Raw genomic sequence first — 20,869 nt, forward strand, 5'->3', positions numbered from 1 at the left:
GGTTTTGTCCTGCTTTGGTCAGTGTCGTTGGCATGGGGGGGGGGGCATATTGGCTCGGGGCATCTGGGGGTTCCCTGGGGGGGGTTGCTGGGGGGGTTCGGCGCTGGGACTGCGGTCCTGGCCTGGATGGGGCTTTGGTGGCTCTTGGGTGGGGTCCTTCTGGCGGCTGCAGGCGGCGCTGCTGGGGTAGCCTGTGCCGGCGGACGTAGATTACTGGCCTGGCGGTCGTGCTGCTCCTGGGTAGATCCGGGGCGGGCTTGGGGTTCTGGGGTCGCTCTGCCTCCGGGCCGGGGTTCCGGCTGGGCTGGGGGGTCTAGTCGGGGTCTGGGCTGGTGGGCTTCTCAGCTGCTGCGGGGTCCGGGGTGATCTTCTGGTCTCCTCGCCAGAGGAAAAAATGGGGTCCACATAGAGTATATATGGGGAGTGAGAGTATGTGTACAGCGTTCATTTCTGTGTGTCTCTATGTTGGGTGAATGTGTAAATATTTGTTTATGTGTGCATGAGGGTGGGAACGTATGCTTGTATATGTGTGTGCCTGTTTGTCTATACGCATGTGTCAGGTTGGGTCCTAAACTACACCCGAAATAACATCTCGGGCTCCATTCCCCCCCCGCCACACTCCCTGCCGGTGGATGGGGCCCCCGGCCGCTGGTGCGTTGGTGGTTTTCGATGTCCGGGGCTGGATCCTCGGGTGGGTGCTGGCTCACCCTCGGTGGTTGCCGAGATCAGGCCCTCCTGGCTCTGTCGGGCCCTTGGATCTCTGGGCCCAGGGCTTGGTCCTCCTGCACTGTGGCTGCCGGATGGCCTCCCTCCAGAGCTCTCCTCTGCCCTTTTCTGGGTGAGGGGCTGCTATTCTCCCTGCGGTGGTCCTCCGGGGGCTCCCATGCCCTAGGGGGCCTCTGCATGTCTGGGGTCCGGGCCTCTTCCGTGTCTGCTTCATGTCAAGTCAAGTCAAGTCAAGTGGGTTTTATTGTCATTTCAACCATACACACAGTATATAGAGAAATGAGATAACGTTCCTCCAGGACCATGGTGCAACACAGAGTAGGACAAAGACCGAGCAACATCATAAGTGCCGAAATAACGGTGGTAACAGTCTGGATACAGTATTTAAGTTACTGTATGGTAGCAGCGAAGGTTATACACACGTGGACAAAATTGTTGGTACCCTTCAGTCAATGAAAGAAAAACTCACAATGGTCACAGAAATAACTTTAATCTGACAAAAGTAATAATAAATAAAAATTCTATGAAATTTAACTAATAAAAGTCAGACATTGATTTTCAACCATGCTTCAACAGAATTAATAAAAAAAAAAAAAACTCATGAAACAGGCCTGGACAAAAATGATGGTACCCCTAACTTAATATTTTGTTGCACAACCTTTTGAGGCAATCACTGCAATCAAACGATTCCTGTAACTGTCAATGAGACTTCTGCACTTCTCAGCAGGTATTTTGGCCCACTCCTCATGAGCAAACTGCTCCAGTTGTCTCAGGTTTGAAGGGTGCCTTTTCCAGACGGCATGTTTCAGCTCTTTCCAAAGATGCTCAATAGGATTGAGGTCAGGGCTCATAGAAGGCCACTTTAGAATAGTCCAATGTTTTCCTCGTAGCCATTCTTGGGTGTTTTTAGCTGTGTGTTTTGGGTCATTGTCCTATTGCAAGACCCATGACCTGCGACTGAGACCAAGCTTTCTGACACTGGCCAGCACATTTCTCTCTAGAATCCCTTGATAGTCTTGAGATTTCATTGTACCCTGCACAGATTCAAGACACCCTGTGCCAGATGCAGCAAAGCAGCCCCAGAACATAACAGAGCCTCCTCCATGTTTCACAGAAGGGACAGTGTTCTTTTCTTGATATGCTTCATTTTTCCGTCTGTGAACATAGAGCTGATGTGCCTTGGCAAAAAGTTCAATTTTTGTCTCATCTGTCCATAGGACATTCTCTCAGAATCTTTGTGGCTTGTCCACATGTAGTTTGGCAAATTCCAGTCTGGCTTATTTATGACTTGTTTTCAACAATGGTGTCCTCCTTGGTCGTCTCCCATGAAGTCCACTTTGGCTCAAACAACGACGGATGGTGCGATCTGACACTTATGTTCCTTGAGCTTGAAGTTCACCTTGGATCTCTTTAGAAGTTTTTCTGGGCTCTTTTGTTACCATTCATATTATCCGTCTCTTTGATTTGTCATCAATTTTCCTCCTGCGGCCACGTCCAGGGAGGTTGGCTACAGTCCCATGGATCTTAAACTTCTGAATAATATGTGCAACTGTAGTCACAGGAACATCAAGCTGCTTCGAGATGGTCTTATAGCCTTTACCTTTGACATGCTTGTCTATAATTTTCTTTCTAATCTCCTGAGACAACTCTTTCCTTCGCTTCCTCTGGTCCATGTTGAGTGTGGTACACACCATGTCACCAAACAACACAGTGACTACCTGGAGCCCTATATATAGGTCCACTGACTGATTACAAGATTGTAGACACCTGTGATGCTAATTAGTGGACACACCTTGGATTAACATGTCCCTTTGGTCACATTATTTTCAGTCTTTTCTAGGGGTACCATCATTTTTTTTTTTTGAACAATGTGTTTATTGTTTTTAAATATGCAAAACAGGCAACAGAAAAACACATTTCCATTTCGTCACAATTATTTCCCACCCCAACAAGAGAACATCACTCTCTTCTCCCCTATATAGATACACAGAATTCTCTTACAAGAAACAATTTAAATGCAAAACGAATATTGCAAGGTACCCAAAAACCAAATATACATTACTGTACTTTACACATAAAAGTTACATTTTCCAACAAAACAAAAAAAAAACAAAAGGACCAACAAACAATATACATAGTTACACCTCTTGTAATAAATGACCAATATTATTGTTGTTAATGTAGTAATTAAACGGCTTCCATATTTCTTCATATACATCCATTTTATTTTTAATAAAATATGTTACTTTTTCAATGGCCATACACTGTGCCATGGCCTTAATCCAATTTCCAATAGATGGCGGATCAGGCCTTTTCCAGCTAAGAGCTATCATTCTTTTAGCTTGTAATATAGCATAATCTATGAATTTGCGCTGCTGATGATTTAGTTTAAGGTTCTTTGGATATAAATGTAGCAAAATCATTTTTGCATCTAGGGGCATATTCAAGGGTACAATTGTCTGTGTAATATTAATCACTTCCACCCAAAAGTCTCTAATAATATTGCATTCCCAAACACAATGTACAAATGAACCCTGAGCCTCTCTGCATTTAAAACATGCATCAGGAATATTTTTATTAAACCTATTTAGTTTGACAGGAGTTATGTAAGTCTGCATCAACCATTTATATTGAAGTAGTTTTAAGCTAACGCTCCCTATCTGTTTCTGAGAATTATTACAGACTTGTCTCCATTCATCCTCAGATATATCCTCGTTTAATCCCATCTTCCATAATTTAAGTTTTGGTATTGTTGATTCAGTAGACCCTGATACAAGCCAGTTGTAAAAAACTGATATTAATCCTTTATTATTGCATTTCTTAGTAATTAATTCCTCCAAACAAGAAAGTACTGGTAAGTTTAATGATTGGTTCTGCCTAGAAAGAACAAAACTCCTTATCTGTAAATATTTAAAGAAATGTTTTCTTGGAATATTATGCTTAGTATATATCTGCTCAAACAACATCAACATACCCTCCTCAAAAAGATCACTAATTTTGCTTAATCCCTTTTCAGCCCACAGCCGGAATCCTGAGTCCTTCATGCCTGGTTTGAATAATGTGTTGCCCCAAATGGGACTATACTGGGATAAAGAGTCAACTATTTTCATGTACTCTCTAACTTCATACCATACTCCAATCATATTACAAACTATGGGGTGCTTGGTGACTGTTTTCAGTTGTTTAACCTTATCTGAGTATATATACAAGTTTAAAGGTAGCGCAAAACCACATGACTCCATATCCACCCAGGATGGTTTATTTTCAGCAGAAAAATAAAACATTATTGTTCTCAATTGTGCAGCTAAAGAGTACCAGTACAGGTTGGGACATTTTAACCCTCCAGTGTCAAACGGAAGATAAAGAAGAGAAAGACGAACTCGAGGGCATTTCTTATTCCAAATAAATTTCCTGAATAATGAATTAATCTTTGAGAACATTCCAGCTGGTGGCGCCAAGGGGATATTTTGGAATAAATACATGAATTTAGGCAAAATATTCATCTTCAATATATTTATCCTACCTATCAATGAAATTGGTAAGGATAACCATCTCTCCAGATCTTTAGATGTTGATTCCATTATAGCATTATAATTTGTAGAAATTATATTTTCTAATTGGGGGACAATTTTTATACCCAGATATGTAAAGCTGGATGATAATTTCAAGTTAAATAAATGTGATGTATTTGGACATCTATCTTTATTAAGCAACATTAACGATGACTTTGATATGTTCACTTTATAACCCGATATATTTCCAAATTGATCGATCAGGTCTAAAAGTGCTGGAAGAGAGGCGTTTAATTGTTTTAGGAATAACACTACATCATCAGCGAATAAAGCTATTTTATGTTCCTTGCCACCCATTTTAATCCCTTGTATGTGGTTGTTCGCTCTTACGGCTATTGCTAGCGGTTCTATAGCCAAAATGAATAAAAGTGGGGACAATGGTGAGCCTTGAGGACAACCTCTTGTAATATTAAATGGCTCAGAAATCATCTCATTAGTTAAAACTTCAGCCGTTGGGTTGGAGTGTAATAATTTGATCCAATGTACAAATGAATTTCCAAATCCGAATTTTATGAGAACGTCAAAGAGATAAGCCCATTCGATCCTATCGAACGCCTTCTCGGCGTCAAGCGAGAGAAGAGCAGTATCCCTTTCCTCTTTTTGGCTATGCAAAATATTTAAAACACATCTTACATTGTGAAATCCCTGTCTATTTTTAATGAACCCGTTCTGATCATCACCCACAATGCCCGGAAGTACAGTCTCTAGTCTTTTTGCCAAGATTTTACATATTATTTTGGTATCTGTGTTTATCAGACTAATAGGTCGCATATTTCCACACTTTGTATTCGGTTTTCCTGGTTTTGGTAAAAGAATGATCAAGGCCTCTCTCATAGACTTGGGAAGACAGACACTATTATAACATTCTATATACATATCATAGAGTGGCTTAACCATTTTATTACTGAAATATTTATATAGGTCGATGGGCAGGCCATCAGGTCCTGCTGTTTTACCACCTTTTAATGTCCTTATAGCCTCCATAATTTCAACTGTCGTAATCTCACCATCTAGTTTAATTTTAAGTTCCTCAGATATTTTAGGAATATTGAGATTATCAAAAAATGCGGAGTGGGCATTACATTCAGAGCAATATAGTTTTTCGTAGAAGTTTCTAAACGATTTATTAATTTCCAACGGGTCTAAAGTCATATTTCCATTTTCATCTTCAATACTAGTAATTACTCTTTCTAATTCCTGTTGTTTTATACGCCAAGCAAGAAGTCTGCCTGGTTTTTCTCCCTGATCGTAAAACTGCTGTTTTAATCTTAATAAATTGGCTGCTGCTTTTTCAAGTGTTTTTTCATTATATTGGGTTCTTAACAATAGCAATTCTTTTAAAACATTATCAGTATTTTGGCCTGCTTGTAAACTTTTTTCCTCAAGTAAGCGAATATTTGTTTCAAGTGTTTTATATTTCTCCTGTTTCTCTTTTGTCTTCCTACTCGTATAGCTTATAATTTGTCCTCGTATAAAGGCTTTAAAGGCTTCCCATCTGATTATAGCTGATGTTTGGGTAGTATTATACTCAAAATAGTAATCAATTTGATCCCCTAAGAATTCAAGAAATCTTTTGTCTTGCATCCAGTGTAATTGAAATCTCCATTTAGTACGGTTATGAGAAAACTTTGGTTCAACGTATGTCAAAGATACAAGAGCATGGTCTGAAATAAGAATACTACTATATTGACAATTTCTAATACATGAAATTAGTTCCGCTGAAATCAGAAAGTAATCTATTCTTGAGTATCCTTTAGAAGTACTCGACCAACAAGAATATTCCCTTTTTATTGGATTTTGAGCCCTCCATATATCCACCAGGTTAAGTTCCTTTATAAAATATTGTAAAGCTTTTCTAGACCTTACATGGGTGTTATCAATACCAGATGACCGGTCCTTACTGGGTTGCAAAACACAATTGAAATCACCTGCCACAATGTGTTTTCCGGGCAATGTAGAGATTCTCAAAAATAAATCATTATAAAAGTCTACGTTATCTTCATTAGGTCCATATACATTAATCAGATTAATCCGAGTTGATAGAATGTCTCCCTGTACAATCAAAAATCTACCTTTGGGGTCTTTAGTTATTTTATCAATGCGCAAAGGAATAGATTTATGCATCATAGTTATAACTCCTCTGGAGTTCGAATAATAAGCTGAAGACAAAACCTGACCTTGCCATCTACGCTTAATTCTGATTATCTCATGATCTAACATGTGTGTTTCCTGCAGGAACACAATTTTGGCTTTTATCCGTTTTATTCTACCCATTACTTGTTTTATTTTAGTTAGCTTACGTAGGCCTCTACAATTCCAAGATACACATTCCACCAAAACGTCTGTCATTTTTCATAATGTCATATTTAACATAAAGAAAGGTAAATTACCTTGGTGCAGGAGTAACAATAAAAACCTACAAAGGGTACCATTTGAAATAAAACCCAAAACGAAAAGGAAGAGAGCAACCCACCCAGAACCCAGGCCTGACACACTAGAACATACAGGCTCCCCCAAACCCCTAAATAACTTCCCTCCACTATCAGGAATAGGTCCACACTATACTGAGGAACTATTCTCCTATAACCCAAAACTCAGCTCAATTACTTGTCTATGTAGAAAGATTAATCCAGATAAGATATTTTATCTATCAACTGAACATAACGTACTTTTCAACCCTCACATAAGAAGCACCTAATTGCACTTTAAGAAGAAAACAAAAGAGAAAACTAAATAAAACATATCTTTAAACAGAACTTATTCAAAACTTTATATTAGTACACTAATAGAGTCAAGTCTGTAAGTAGTACAATGTCACTTTACCAGCAAATTTAGGCCCTACATACCTCTTAGTTTCCAGCCGCCACATCTGATAGGATTGTAACTTAAATAAAAGTTCTCATCAAGTCACACATAATTTAGTCACCCTCAATCACTGTCTCCAGTTTCTTGATGTAATTATTCACGTCCGTTGGTGTATTAAAGACGACAGTGCGACCACCGTTGGTCAACAAGAGCCGTGCGGGGTATATTACCCGATGCTTATCCAGACCGATTTGCCGTAACCGCTTCCTCACTCCGTCGTAACTCCTCTGTCTCTTGTACACCTCCGTTGGCAGGTCAGGAAGAAATCTTATTTTGCTGTTTTGGTACATCACCTCTTTCTGTTTCCGCGCAGCTTTCAAGATATTTTCTCTGTCCTTGTAGGTTAGGCACTTGATGATGATAGTTCTCGGGTACGTAGTGGAACTTTGGCTCGCTGTTATCCGGTGCGCTCTCTCCAAAACTGGCGGCGTTATCTTCAGAGTATCCGCTATCCATTTTTCCATAAAGGAACAGGTATCATTGCCTTCTACTTTCTCGGGTATACCCAGTACACGCAGGTTATTACTTCTACTCCTCCCTTCTAAGTCTTCGACTTTGTTATTGAGGTTTTTTGTCTTGTTCTCAAGTTTTTCGATAGCTTCTTTCAGGGTTCGTATTTCGTCTTCTGCCGTAGATATTCGCATTTCGGCCTCTATGATACGCCCTCTACAGTCTTTCACGTCCGTTTGGACAATTCTAATTTCCGTCAGTACACCGTCAATTTTTGTGTTAAAGTCTTGTTTGAATGAGGTTATGGCAAGCATGAGATCCTTTGTTGATGGATTTTCCATGTTTATGACTTGTTCAGCATCCGCGGTCACGTTTGCTTGTGCCTGCTCCGTTGAGCATGGCTCCCCTTCAGCTAGCTCCCGGCCTACATCCTCGCAGCTCTCCATCGTTTTCTTCTCCTTAACCGCTTTTTTTGGCATGTTTGAAGTAGTTTTCTCCTATGCTTACAATTTTGTCTTTTTATATGACCTCTCTCTGGAATATTATGCAGGATTTATTGAAAAGCAATTAAGCACGAGAAAACGCGTCTGCTCACCTTGCCGCCATAACCGGAAGTCTACCATAATTTTTGTCCAGGCCTGTTTCATGAGTTTTTTTTTTTTTTTATTAATTCTGTTGAAGCATGGTTGAAAATCAATGTCTGACTTTTATTAGTTAAATTTCATAGAATTTTTATTTATTATTACTTTTGTCAGATTAAAGTTATTTCTGTGACCATTGTGAGTTTTTCTTTCATTGACTGAAGGGTACCAACAATTTTGTCCACGTGTGTATGTGCAAAAATGCTGTGCAAAAATGCCGTGGTATAGAAGAGTAAGGAATAAATAAAGAGTAAGGCAATAATAACTATAAATATTATATACAGATGTACAGATGTGTATGTGTGTGTGTGGGGGGGATTGTGTTCAGTTCCGGTTCAGGAATCTGATGGCCTGAGGGAAGAAGCTGTTCCCCGTTCTGCCAGTGGAGGCCCATATGCTACGGAACCTTTTGCCAGACGGGAGGAGGGAGAAGAGTGTGTGTGAGGGGTGTGTGGGGTCATCCACAATGCTGGTGGCTTAGCGGATGCTGCGTGTGGTGTAGATGTCCATAATAGAGGGGAGAGAGACCCCAAGACGCTGCAATTCCCGTACTAGGCTGTGATGCAGCCACAGAGAATGCTCTCTATGGTCCCTCTATAAAACGTGCTGGGGACTGGGGGTGGAAGGTGCGCTCTTCTCAGTCTCCACAGGAAGTAGAGATGTTGCTGGGCCTTCTTGGTAATGGAGCTGGTGTTGAGGGTCCACGTGAGGTTCTCCGTGATGTGGACACCAAGGAACTTGGTGCTCTGGATGATCTCCACCGAGGAGCCGCCGATGCTCAACGGGGAATGATCTCTCTGTGCCCTCATGAAGTTGACAACCACCTCCTTCGTTTTGTCCACGTTCAGAGAAAGATTGTTGGCTCTGCACCAGTCCGTCAGCCGTCGCACCTCCTCTCTGTAGGCTTCCTCATCTTTCCTGCTGTCAGACCCACCACAGTTGTATCATCGGCGAACTTTATTATGTGGTTTAAGCTGTGCATTGCTGCACAGTCATGGGTCAGCAGCGTGAAAAGTAGAGGGCTGAGCACACAGCCCTGGGGGGCTCCCGTGTTCAGCGTGATGGTGCTGGAGATGTTGCTCCCGATCCTGACTGACTGAGGTCTCCCAGTCAGGAAGTCCAGGACCCAGTTACAGAGAGAGGTGTTTAAGCCCAGCAGTCTCAGCTTCCCGATCAGATGCTGAGGAACGATGGTGTTGAATGCTGAACTGAAGTCTATGAACAGCATTCTCACATAAGTGTCCTTTTTGTCCAGATGGGTGAGGGCCAGATGAAGGGTGGTGGTGATGGCGTCGTCCGTAGAGCGGTTGGGACGGTATGCAAACTGTATGGGGTCTAGTGAGGCTGACAGTTGGGACTTGATGTGCCTCATGACGAGCCTCTCGAAGCACTTCATGATGATGGGCGTGAGTGCCACGGGACGATAGTCATTGAGGCAGGACACTGAAGACTTCTTTGGCACGGGGATGATGGTGGCGGTTTTGAAGCATGTTGGGATGACTGTGGTGCTCAGGGAGATGTTGAAGATGTTTGTGAGAACATCAGTCAGCTGTTCTGCACATCCTCTGAGCACAGAACTAGGGATGTTGTCTGGTCCAGCAGCTTTCCGCGGGTTGACTCTAAGCAGAGGTTTCCTCACATCAGCCACGGTCAGACAGAGCACCTGGTCGTTGGGAGGTGGGATGGACTTCCTCACTGCCATGATGTTTTGGGCTTCAAACCGTGTGTAGAAGTTATTCAGCACGTCTGGAAGGGAGGCCTCACCGTCACAGGCAGGTGGAGATGCCCTGTAGTTGGTGATGGCCTGGATGCCCTGCCACATGCACTGAACATCCCCAGTGTCTTTGAAGTGGCTGTATAGTTTCTGGGCGTGGGCACGCTTCACCGCTCTGATGGCCCTGGACAGGTTGGCCCTCGCTGTTCTCAGGGCAGCCTGGTCACCTGATTTGAAGGCGATGTCACGGATTCTCAGCAGCATACGCACCTCCGTAGTCATCCAGGGCTTCCGGTTGGAGCGTGTGGTGATGTTCTTGGAGATGGTGACATCATCGATGCACTTACTGATGTAGCCAGTGTCCGATGTTGTGTACTCCTCCAGGTTGGTAGAGTTACCGTAGGTTGCAGCCTCCCTGAACATGTCCCAGTCAGTGCGCTGTCTTGAAGAGCAGAGATGGCTCCTGGGGGCCAGATCTTTGTTTGCTTCTGGACGGGTTTTACGTGTCTGACGAGAGGTCTGTAGGCTGGGATGAGCATGATTGACACGTGATCAGGGAATCCGAGGTGGGGGCGGGGTTCAGCGCGGAACACGCCAGGCATATTTGTATAAGCACAGTCCAGCGTGTTCACCCCCCTCGTCGGAAAGTCCACATGCTGCTAGAATTTGGGGAGAACTGTCTTGAGATTTGCATGATTGAAGTCCCCAGCGATGATAAACAGTCCGTCGGGACTGTTCCCTCGGTAAATAAAAAGGTCTGCATCTGACTGTCATAAACTCCAGCAGCGGTGAACAGTGGTTCGAGATCAGCGTAGCGTTCACACACCAGTCCGAATTGATATAGATGCAGAGCCCTCCGCCTCGTGCTTTGTGGCTGAGAGTACATCAGAGTGAAGAAGGATAAACCCTTGTGTTTAATGTATAAAAGTGGCAATGGTTTGTTAGATTGCATATGTGATGTATGTGTAACTGAAGGCAAGCAGAAGTGCAGCTTTCTGATTGGTGCATGCATGTATATCTCTGATTGGTGGACTACACTTCTAATCAAACATAAGTCTTAAAAAGCGTCATTGACACAGCTGTGTAATTGATAAGGTAGAGTTACTGGGTTACTGACACTAATGATACATGGTGACCATAGCTGCTCTGGGTAAAATTGTTCTGAAACGTGTAGGAATTGTTAGCTCAGGTAAATTTTAATATCTCCACCAATATGTTTTGAAATTAATTAACTTTAATTATTATTCAATGCTGATTATTAACCAATTGTTATGCCGAATGGTCGGCTCCTCCACACTCAAAATCCCCGTGAGTCTCCGTGAGTCTGTTAGTGTGCGACTTAAATGGGATTTACTAATAACCAGTATCGCTTAGTAATCTGGGTTAGAAGGCTCGTCCAGAGAGCTGCATCACCAGGTAATGTAAACAATCGGTAGCGAAGCTCCCCTCATGGTCGTGGAGAGAGAGTCTCGTGACATTTCAGGCGAATTTGAGGTTTCAGAGCTTAGTAGCCAGATCGCACATAGGCAGGACTATTGTGAGCATTCAATGAATGGAGGCAGAAGTTGTATAAAAGACATGCATTTATTCCTAACTAACACTACAAGTTCTGCTCTCTGAGCAACAAATGCATACATCTTTTATTGCCTAAAATGCGACAGTCACCTGACAAATCAAGGACAAGTCGGATATCTGGACGTTCCAGTTACTTCTGCCTTTCAAGGTCCAGGCAGTTCAAGGAAAGTTTGGCCATCTGGAGATGCCAGTTTCTTCTACTTTTTCAAGGTCCACCTATCAGCTTAGAACAAGTCTATCTATTTGGGACTTTTCCTTTTGCTATATTATTCTGGGACTCGTTATTCTCTTTTTCTACATTTTATATTATCCAATACCATGCATTCATTTTATAATACCTTCTGCAACAGCTTACTTCTCAGGTTGTGCCTTTGCTTTGACCTGGGCCTCTTGCTGAAGAAGCAATACATGGCAGACATGTTAGTTCCTCTATAGAAAATAGAAATCTCTTACTTAAGCAGATTTGCATTATTGTTTGATACATTCAATTAATTACAAGTAAATTACATTGTTTCAACCACTATGTTTAAATCAACAACACATTATAAACTCAATTGTTAATTACTGATTAGGTAATGCATTTGCATAATCATCTATATTCCATTATTGATTACTGATTAGCATAATCAAGAATTTTCTATCACACAAGCTTGAGAGGAAAGTCAATAACGTCTCTCCCCCAATTGTCCTTTCCGAGATACATCACTTCCCTACGCACGTACTCATACCTGCCCCCCCAGACGAGGTTAAAAACGTCCCTCGTCAGGCCCCTCCGCATGAAGCGGGGCAAAGGGTACACATGTGCAAGGTAGAGCAGGGTGGGAAGAATATCCACTTTTAAGGCTAAAACCTTACCTTGGAAGGACAGGGACCTGGACTTCCACAGTCCGATCTTCCGCCTGGCGATCGCCAACCGCTCCTCCCAGTTCAACTGGGCGGCACCATCCGAAAGGAAGTTGACCCCCAAAACTTTGAGAGGACCGTCACAGAGGGTGAGACCACCTGCGACGTCCTCCCTCGCCTTCCAGCTGCCGAAATACTTGGCCACCGACTTACTGAGGTTGAGCGTCGCGCCAGAGGCCCAACCAAACGCGTGAACGAGGCTCAAGGCATGACCGAGAGACTGATCCGAGCAGACGAAAAGCGTGGTGTCGTCTGCATACTGGGTCAGTTTAACAGTTGTCCCCCGACTTCCTGGGATAAGAAGGCCATCGACCCCGGGGTGGGTGCGAATGGCGCACGCCAGTGGCTCTATATAGAGCGCGTAGAGGAGGGGGGAGAGGGGACATCCCTGCCTCACTCCACTCCGCTGGGGCACCAAATCACTCAGGAAGCCATTGATAGCAACATGGCTCCCAACTTCGTTATACAAAGTGTGTAACCACCGTTCCCAGAAACACTGCAATACCTGGTCGATGCGTGGAGCGGACGGGGCAAGCCCCACTTTCGGCTCCCTGTTCCAAAAATCCGTATAATATGTGGTCCCCTCCATGGGGGACGTATCAGATATTAAACTGATAAGAACAGATACTACACTTGATCTTAGCCAAAAGGCCGAGAAGCGATACCCGCAAACTGTGCCCCGCCGATTTTTTTATAATATTATGCTTGCACTACTTACATTAACACATAATCACATTCTAAAAGGCTGAAACATCATGCAAATCAATGCCAACCCAGTACAATAAGAATTTTAAGGATAACATTTAACAAATAGAACTACCTGCAGAACTATTATCCTTAAAACAAGCAAAAGAGCAATTCCACCAGCAAATACAATTATACACCATTAAAATCTAATTACATGGCCAATAAAACAATTAAAATGTTACCTTATATGCATGCTATTAAAAAGTTAAGACCTTCAAAAAGGAACACACCCGCAGACTTCCGACCTCTGCACAAGGGTCGGGCTAAAACACTGTCATACACATTCCTAAAACACATAAAATCAGTAACCTTATAGGAATAAAATAGGTCAATCACACAATAAACAGCACAACAGATAAAATAAAATGTTAATAATGTTAATACTGATGAATGTGCTAACAGTGATCAACCAAAACAGTGCTCAGTAAAATCTGTATATGCCATTAAATAAAATCCAAACCAAATAAAACACAAGCACAGAAAAACAAAGCACACTTACATAAAACCCGAGGTGTCCTTTGTGTGCTTCAGGAAAGTGCATCATGTCAACCCTGTAGGATGGATTGTCACCACCTAGACGTACTGGGGCAGCCTAGGATCAAGACAGTTGGATGGATGCCAGCTTACCTCTGGGGGTAGGTCGTTTAGGTGGATGGCAGCTTACTTCTGTGATCAGGGCATTTGGGGGGATGTCAGCTTACCCCTGAGAACAAGATGGTTAGATGGAAGGTAGTTTACCTCTGGGATCAGCATGGTTGGGTGAATGGCAGATTACCTCTGGGAACAATGTGTTTGTGTAGATGGCAGCCTACATCTGGGATCAGAGTGTTTGGGCGGACAGTGGTTTGCCTCTGTGATCAGGGTGCTTGGATGGACAGCAGCTTACCTCTGTGGTTGGACAGTGGCAGACAGTGCTAATATTGTCGACCTGATTTTGGCGAAGCCATTTGAAAGTATTCCTTACGAGGAAAAACTTAGAATTAAACAGCAGGTCAACCAATCAAAGATTGATTTACTGCAAAAGATAGGGAAAAATAACAGGTCTTTTCAGCTCTCCTGGTATGACAAAGTTAGCTGGCTGACTGGAAGTGCTGTGACAAATAAAATGTCTTTTGAACGGCTCTTTGAAAGGAACGGATCGCCAAGATCCGGATCCCCTCAAAGAGCCATAAATCCCATCACTATCGGCCGGTTTGTGGCAAAGTAACCATGACAACCACCTGCCGCTGGCGCCACAGAACGTCGTTGACCGCAGTCAGACTCTCGCGTGTTTATGTCTGACTGACGTGCGCCGCCATAATGAGATTTAGCAGTACTAACGTTAAAAAAGCTCTTACCAACCTCATTTCAGTGTATCCTATGCACGGCAATTTATCTAGCTTTCTTAGAATGGCCAATAAATTTTTGTGCTCGTGCTCTGAGTCCATGAATTATGTCCTGCATATAAATGTATTGTAGTGACTGTGGGGGGCGGGGCTGCCTCCTCATGGGATGCTTCCACGCTGGCCGCACAGAGCATTATGGGAGTTTATGGTTTGGGAGCGGGTTAGCGCTATATTGTTCTGGTATCGTGCTATGTTGTGCTGGGGTTAAGGGCACGGGTTCATTGTGTGGTTATTGTGATGGGTGCTGGCACCTTTGAGGCTGCCTGCCGGGGAAGCCGCGCCCCACCGTCCTCGTGAAGCGGAGCCTGGTTAATGACGGTGGGCGCGGCTCATGCGGCAAACGGAAGGCGGACACATGAGGTGAATCAGGTGAATTTCATATCAATAGTGGCCCATTGCTCCTACTGTAGCCTCACACCTCCGAGGTCGTGGGTCCAATCTGCACCCCTGCTGTAATAAACAGTGAAATTATTACAGTAACACTACTGTAAGTCAGTAAAATAGTACAATACTGTAGAAAATATGGCAATATTTATGAGAACCTTGCCGATAAAATGCTGCAATGCACTGTAATTCAGTACGTAAACTGCAAATAAATAAACTGTAGAATTTGCTCAAATTAAATGATGTAGCGATTTGCACTCGCTTTTTTGGGTTGAATTTAAACCCTTCTTAAGTAAAGTATATGCCTATTCTAGGAAATATTTTAAATAAATCAAGTTAAAGTCTGGGGCGGCATGGTGATGCAGTGGCTGGCACTTTTGCCTCACACCTCTGGGACCCGGGTTCAAGTCTCCGCCTGGGTTACATGTGTGTGGAGTTTGCATGTTCTCCCCATGTCGTCGTGGGGTTTCCTCCGGGTACTCCGGTTTCCCCCCACAGTCCATAAACATGCTGAGGCTAATTGGAGTTGCTAAATTGCCCATAGGAGTGCATGTTTGAGTGAATGGTGTTTGTGTGTGCCCTGCGATGGGCTGGCCCCCCATCCTGGGTTGCTCCCTGCCTCGTGCCCATTGCTTCTGGGATAGGCTCCGGACACCCCGTGACCCAGTAGGACGAGCGGTTTGGAAAATGGATGGATGGATGGATGGATTTGGGCTTACCTCTTCGAACACTAAACTTAACCTCAAATTTGACCATGTTATGATCGCTACTGTCAAGTGGTTCTAAAACGTCTATTTTACCAATCCTGTCCTGGTTATTAGAGAGAACAAGATCAAGAATGGCATCTCCCCTGGTAGAGGTGTTAACAAACTGAGTAAAAAAACAATCCTGTACTAATTCCACCATCTCCAGTTCATTTTCTGAAGAGCCAGTGACAATGTCCCACTGCATTCCTGGTAGATTAAAATCACCCATAACTACCACATCATTTTTATTGCTCATAGTCCTAATATCACTGTATAACAATCTGCTTTCCTCAGCAGCTATATTAGGTGTTCTGTAACAAACACTGACAATTAGGCTATTTGAGTTTTTAGCATCTAATTTTACCCATATTGCTTCCGTAGTTTTATTTATATCAGTAAGTTCCCTTGCCTGCAAGTTTTCCTTTACATATACTGCAACACCACCTCCCTTTTTTCCTATACGATCCTTACGGAACAACGTGTAACCATCCATATTATATTCTTGTCCATCCTTTTCACTCAACCACGTTTCAGTTATTCCTATAATATCATAAGAGTCCAATGAGATAAAAGCCTCTAAATCATGAATTTTATTCCTAATACTCCTGGATACAGACAACAAAGGGTAGGCCTATTACGGTGCCCACTTATAATATGATTATTTGGGGCTTTCCGTTTCCCCCCACTGACATAGTTAACTAACCTCCCTAGTCCCTAGTTTAAACATTCCTCAACTACTCTACACATACGCCTCCCCAATACACTGGTTCCCCTCTGGTTCAGGTGCAACCCATCCGGCTTGAACAGGTCCCACCTGTTCCAGAAGGTCCTCCAATGCCCCATAAACCTAAACCCCTCTTTCCTACACCATCCTTTTAGCCACGCATTTAATCTCCTTATCTCAGCTAACTTAGCCTGACTTGCACGTGGCACGGGGAGTATTTCAGAGAATACCACTATGGACGTTCTGCTTCTAAGCTTATTGGCGACTTCTATAAATTTGTTATAAAGTTGTACGTTATGTGGGGGTAAGAAATCATTGTCAACCTCAAAAAATTCAACATCTGAAAGGGCAGCACTGCGCAGTGAAATTAGTGGAGAAAATACCAGGCGAAGTGATTGATGAGCCCAATGCCAGTACATGTCCCACTCCTGCCAAGCAGCAGGCTGGATTTCTCCTGTCAAACACCAACTATAAGTGGAGAAGACAAACTTGTGGCTGGGTATATTGTGGACAGAATGCTACCTATTTCCACTGTGGATTCTCCTTCCTTTTGTCATATAATTGAGAAATTACCTATTCTACACAACGTTTGCCTACCTGAAAAACAGAAAAACATTTGCTGCCTACCTGGATAGAGAATATGCAACGATGGAAGCTAATTCAAAATCAAAATACTAGTTTGAGTAGATCACAACAATGCTTATTATACTGTATATTGTTCATCCCATAAAAGGCAGATTATTGGACTGTAGTAAATAGCCTGCACTGTAGCCTAAATAGTAAAATAACAAAAGAAACATGTCTAATTATACAGCTACAATACATTTTTGTTCTCTTCAGGCTATCCAGACTCATTTTGCATATGCGCACTTCTTGCTGCTGTCAGTTGTCCAAAATTCAAACTCCGATGGTTAAGGGATGAGGGTAGGAAACAGGAAGTGAAGGAGCTTCTGATAGCAGAGTGTGACACAGTTGCTCCTGTAGCAGAAGAAACTGCCAATGGGCACACAAAGTCAGCCATACCTGGTGATGGGATGGACTTTTTTGGTTTTGAACCTGAGTGTGAGGAGAGCTACTCTGCAGAAAAAGAAATTATGGACTATTTGAGGTCCGGGGGGTTATGAACAAGAGTCTCTGAACCAATTCTCAAACATCAAGACTATTTTCTTGAAGTACAACACTCCTGCTTCACAGCTATAGGGTTCCTGCTCGTGGTGATGAGTATGTGCTTCCTCATTATGGACTGGGTGTCTGCAGGAATCCAAAGCGCTGCTGGACATTAACTCAAAGGCAGGACAGCACGTTCCACACCCCACCGCAACGCTAGTCTCAGTTCCAGTACAGAAGCCACTCTTGTTCATGTTTTAATTCAGCCCTGTAATCGTGTCCATATTTTTGTGTTCATCAAATTGTTTTCACAAAAATAAAGTGTGCCTTTTAATAAGGTTGTGCCCTTTTCTAAATGACCAGGCCAGACGGCAAAAGCTGAAAAAAGCATTTTACTATTTTCCAGTCATAGTTTAAAAATAAAAGTTTCAAAGAACAAAAACGGAGGTTAGTATAGGCTGGGAGAAGACGCCCAAGTGGCTGCCTAGCGCCCCCTGGCGTGCTGACCTCAAATCATTCAAAAAGGGGCAGAGAGTGAAGAGCAGGTCGAAGATTAAGATGCTGAGGGTACCGGGTAGTTTTGGGTTCAGATCTTATCTGTTTCTAAGGAAATAAGGCTAATCGTTTATGAATCTAATCATTTACGAATGACTATTACCTGCTCTGCTACAGTTTGATGAAGTCTGCGGCGTCGGATGGGGGGGACTGAATTTTCCCTGGCTGGGGGTGAGGATTGCATTGTATATCATAACATTGCTCGGCACGAATGCAATAATCACATCATGAAAGGATGCGACATAGGAGAGATTTCAAGTTAATATATTTTTCATCAGTTAAAATAAGAGCAACAGTGGTTATGGTACAGTTTCACAACTTAACTACTTAAAAGATAATCCACAGGATAAAATGATGCTCATACAATGCAACATTCAACATGGGGTAGTAAAGTGATATGTGGCAGAGTGAAGTATGATGTGGAGCAGTGGTGAGAATGCAGAGAACGCTGCAGCAGTATTAACAAATGAATAAGATGCTCATTTTTATCAGACTGCATGTTGTTCTTTAATGTTTTGTCCAAAATGTTCCTACAGTTGCACTGCACCATTTCAAAATGTGCAAACTATTGCAGGGTATCTTTTCTTTATATTCTACATTTATGCATCCGAAAATCTTTCTATAAATGTTTGTGCAAATGTTTCATGGCTATTTTGCTCACATACAGTCTTAATAAATGAGGCCCCTAGTTCCTGGTTCCAGGTTCCTGGGCGGTCTCAACGTAACGTTACCTGTTCAAAGCAAAACCACACCTGCTAAAATGGGTATTTATGATTTCTCCACAGGATACAAAACATATCCATTTGTCATACAAAACTGCAACAAATTAAGTTCTGTTAGTACTTGGCCCTTAAGCCCCAGTTCTTTGGCTGCTACAACAGCTAGCTACCCTTCACAACCAGCTTGCTCTGACCTACAGTGGTGGAGGTGTAAAGCAATTCAACCACAGGGATCAATAACACATCAATTATTAATATTTACTTAGTGTTCATTATTATTGAATGGTACTTAATTTCTTATAAAGTTCAATTATGAAATAAAACTGCAAAAGTGTAAAAAACTCAATTTTACTATATATATACCAAAGTACCCAGTGGAAACCCCACGACGACATGGGGAGAACATGCAAACTCCATACACGTGACCCAGGCAGAGACTCGAACCCGGGTCATAGAAGTGCGAGGCAACAGTGCTAACCACTGCACACACACACACACAATTACCAAAGTATTGGGAGAACCCTCCAAATCATTGAATTCAGGTGTTCCAATCACTTCCATATCCACAGGTGTATAAAATCATGCACCTAGACATGCAGACTGCTTCTACAAACATTTGCGAAAGAATGGGTTATTCTCAGTAGGTCAGTGAATTCAAGCGTGGTACTGCGATAGGATGCCACCTGTGCAATAAGTCCATCTGTGAAATTTCCTAGCTACTAAATATTCCACACTCAACTGTTAGTGGTATTTTACCAAAGTGGAAAAATTGGGAACAACAGCAACTCAGCCATGAAGTGGTAGGCCACATAAAATCACATCACAGTGCGGGCCTGTTTGAGGAGCTGTCTGTATGCTAGGTAGAGGAATGGAGACCGTCCAAAGTGGAGACCAGGTACAACCTTGTACGCCTCCTTCACATTGCTATACATGTGTGTTTTTTTCCCATGTAGGAAATGTAAGGTGTTGTTGGTATGCTGGTATCACAGTCCCTAAGTTGCAATGATTAAAATCACCAGTTACTGTAAACACTCTATCATTATGTTTGATTTCTTGTGCGCTTATAGCCTCATTCAATGTGTCCAATGCTGCCGTGCAGTTTGCATGTGGAGGAATGTAAACAGGCAGAATGAAAGCAGCGGTGAACTTCCTTGGCCAATAAAAGTGTCTGCATTTCAGCATTCAGTGCTCCACATCACTTGAACAGTGTTTACATCACTTGAACAGTGACAGTCTGAGTACCACTGGTTGTTGATGTAAATGCAGATTCCCCCCACTACTGAGTTTGCCAGATACTACTGTGCAGTCCCCACGATGAATGGACTGCAGCTGGACAGCTGATTCTACAATATTGTCCTACAGTTATGTTTCAGTGAAAATCAGCGCACAGCAGTTCTTAATTCTTAATCCTAGTTCCAAGTTCATCCATATTATTTTCGAGAGATCGAATATTATCAAGCAGAAGGTTAGGGAGAGCTGGTCTGATACATACCTCTAGTCTTAGTTTAACATGTAGCCCTACCTCTCGGCTCTGCTGCAAGTGGGCTCTGCCTGCAAGATTTCTGACAGAGGGGATAATCCAAATTTGGCAGATTAAGAATAATATTGTGAAGTTGTATACCAATCTCTACCTCAGTGTCCTCTCTAAGATGCCAAATAGTCTATCTGCTGGGGAAACCTCTGAATGCTTAGGTTCACCCATTCCTACTGCAGGCACAAGCAGACTGATGGGATGTGCCAGAGATGTGGTCAGAGCATGGCTGCATAGTAATGATACCATCACTGCTACTGGAGATGTGGATGCAGTCCTTAGTGTCCTGAAGCAGCATTCTTATTTGACTGTGCATTCTGGGATGCCTCCAGCAGATTTTTGTTCAACCAAGTCAGACGCTAGGGAGGATCCTCTGGACTATTGGATTAGGCTGAATGAGGCAGCAGATGATGCCAAGGGGTTTATTACATGAGAGGTTAGGGCACTGCCATGTCTATTAGAAATTGCTCTGTAGGAATATCTTATTAATACTTTTACATTTATCTGATGCTTTGATCCAAAGCA

General features: G+C 42.8%; 1 non-coding gene across 1 annotated transcript; it reads right to left on the minus strand.

The window, feature by feature from the left end:
- Positions 1–12,917: 12,917 nt before the first annotated feature.
- On the minus strand, positions 12,918–13,109 carry LOC125722549 (U2 spliceosomal RNA). Its single transcript, XR_007386462.1, has one exon. It is a non-coding gene; the product is annotated as a U2 spliceosomal RNA (small nuclear RNA).
- Between the last annotated feature and the right edge of the window lie 7,760 nt (positions 13,110–20,869).

Source organism: Brienomyrus brachyistius, unplaced genomic scaffold, assembly GCF_023856365.1.
Source record: "Brienomyrus brachyistius isolate T26 unplaced genomic scaffold, BBRACH_0.4 scaffold39, whole genome shotgun sequence".
Classification (NCBI taxonomy): domain Eukaryota; kingdom Metazoa; phylum Chordata; class Actinopteri; order Osteoglossiformes; family Mormyridae; genus Brienomyrus; species Brienomyrus brachyistius.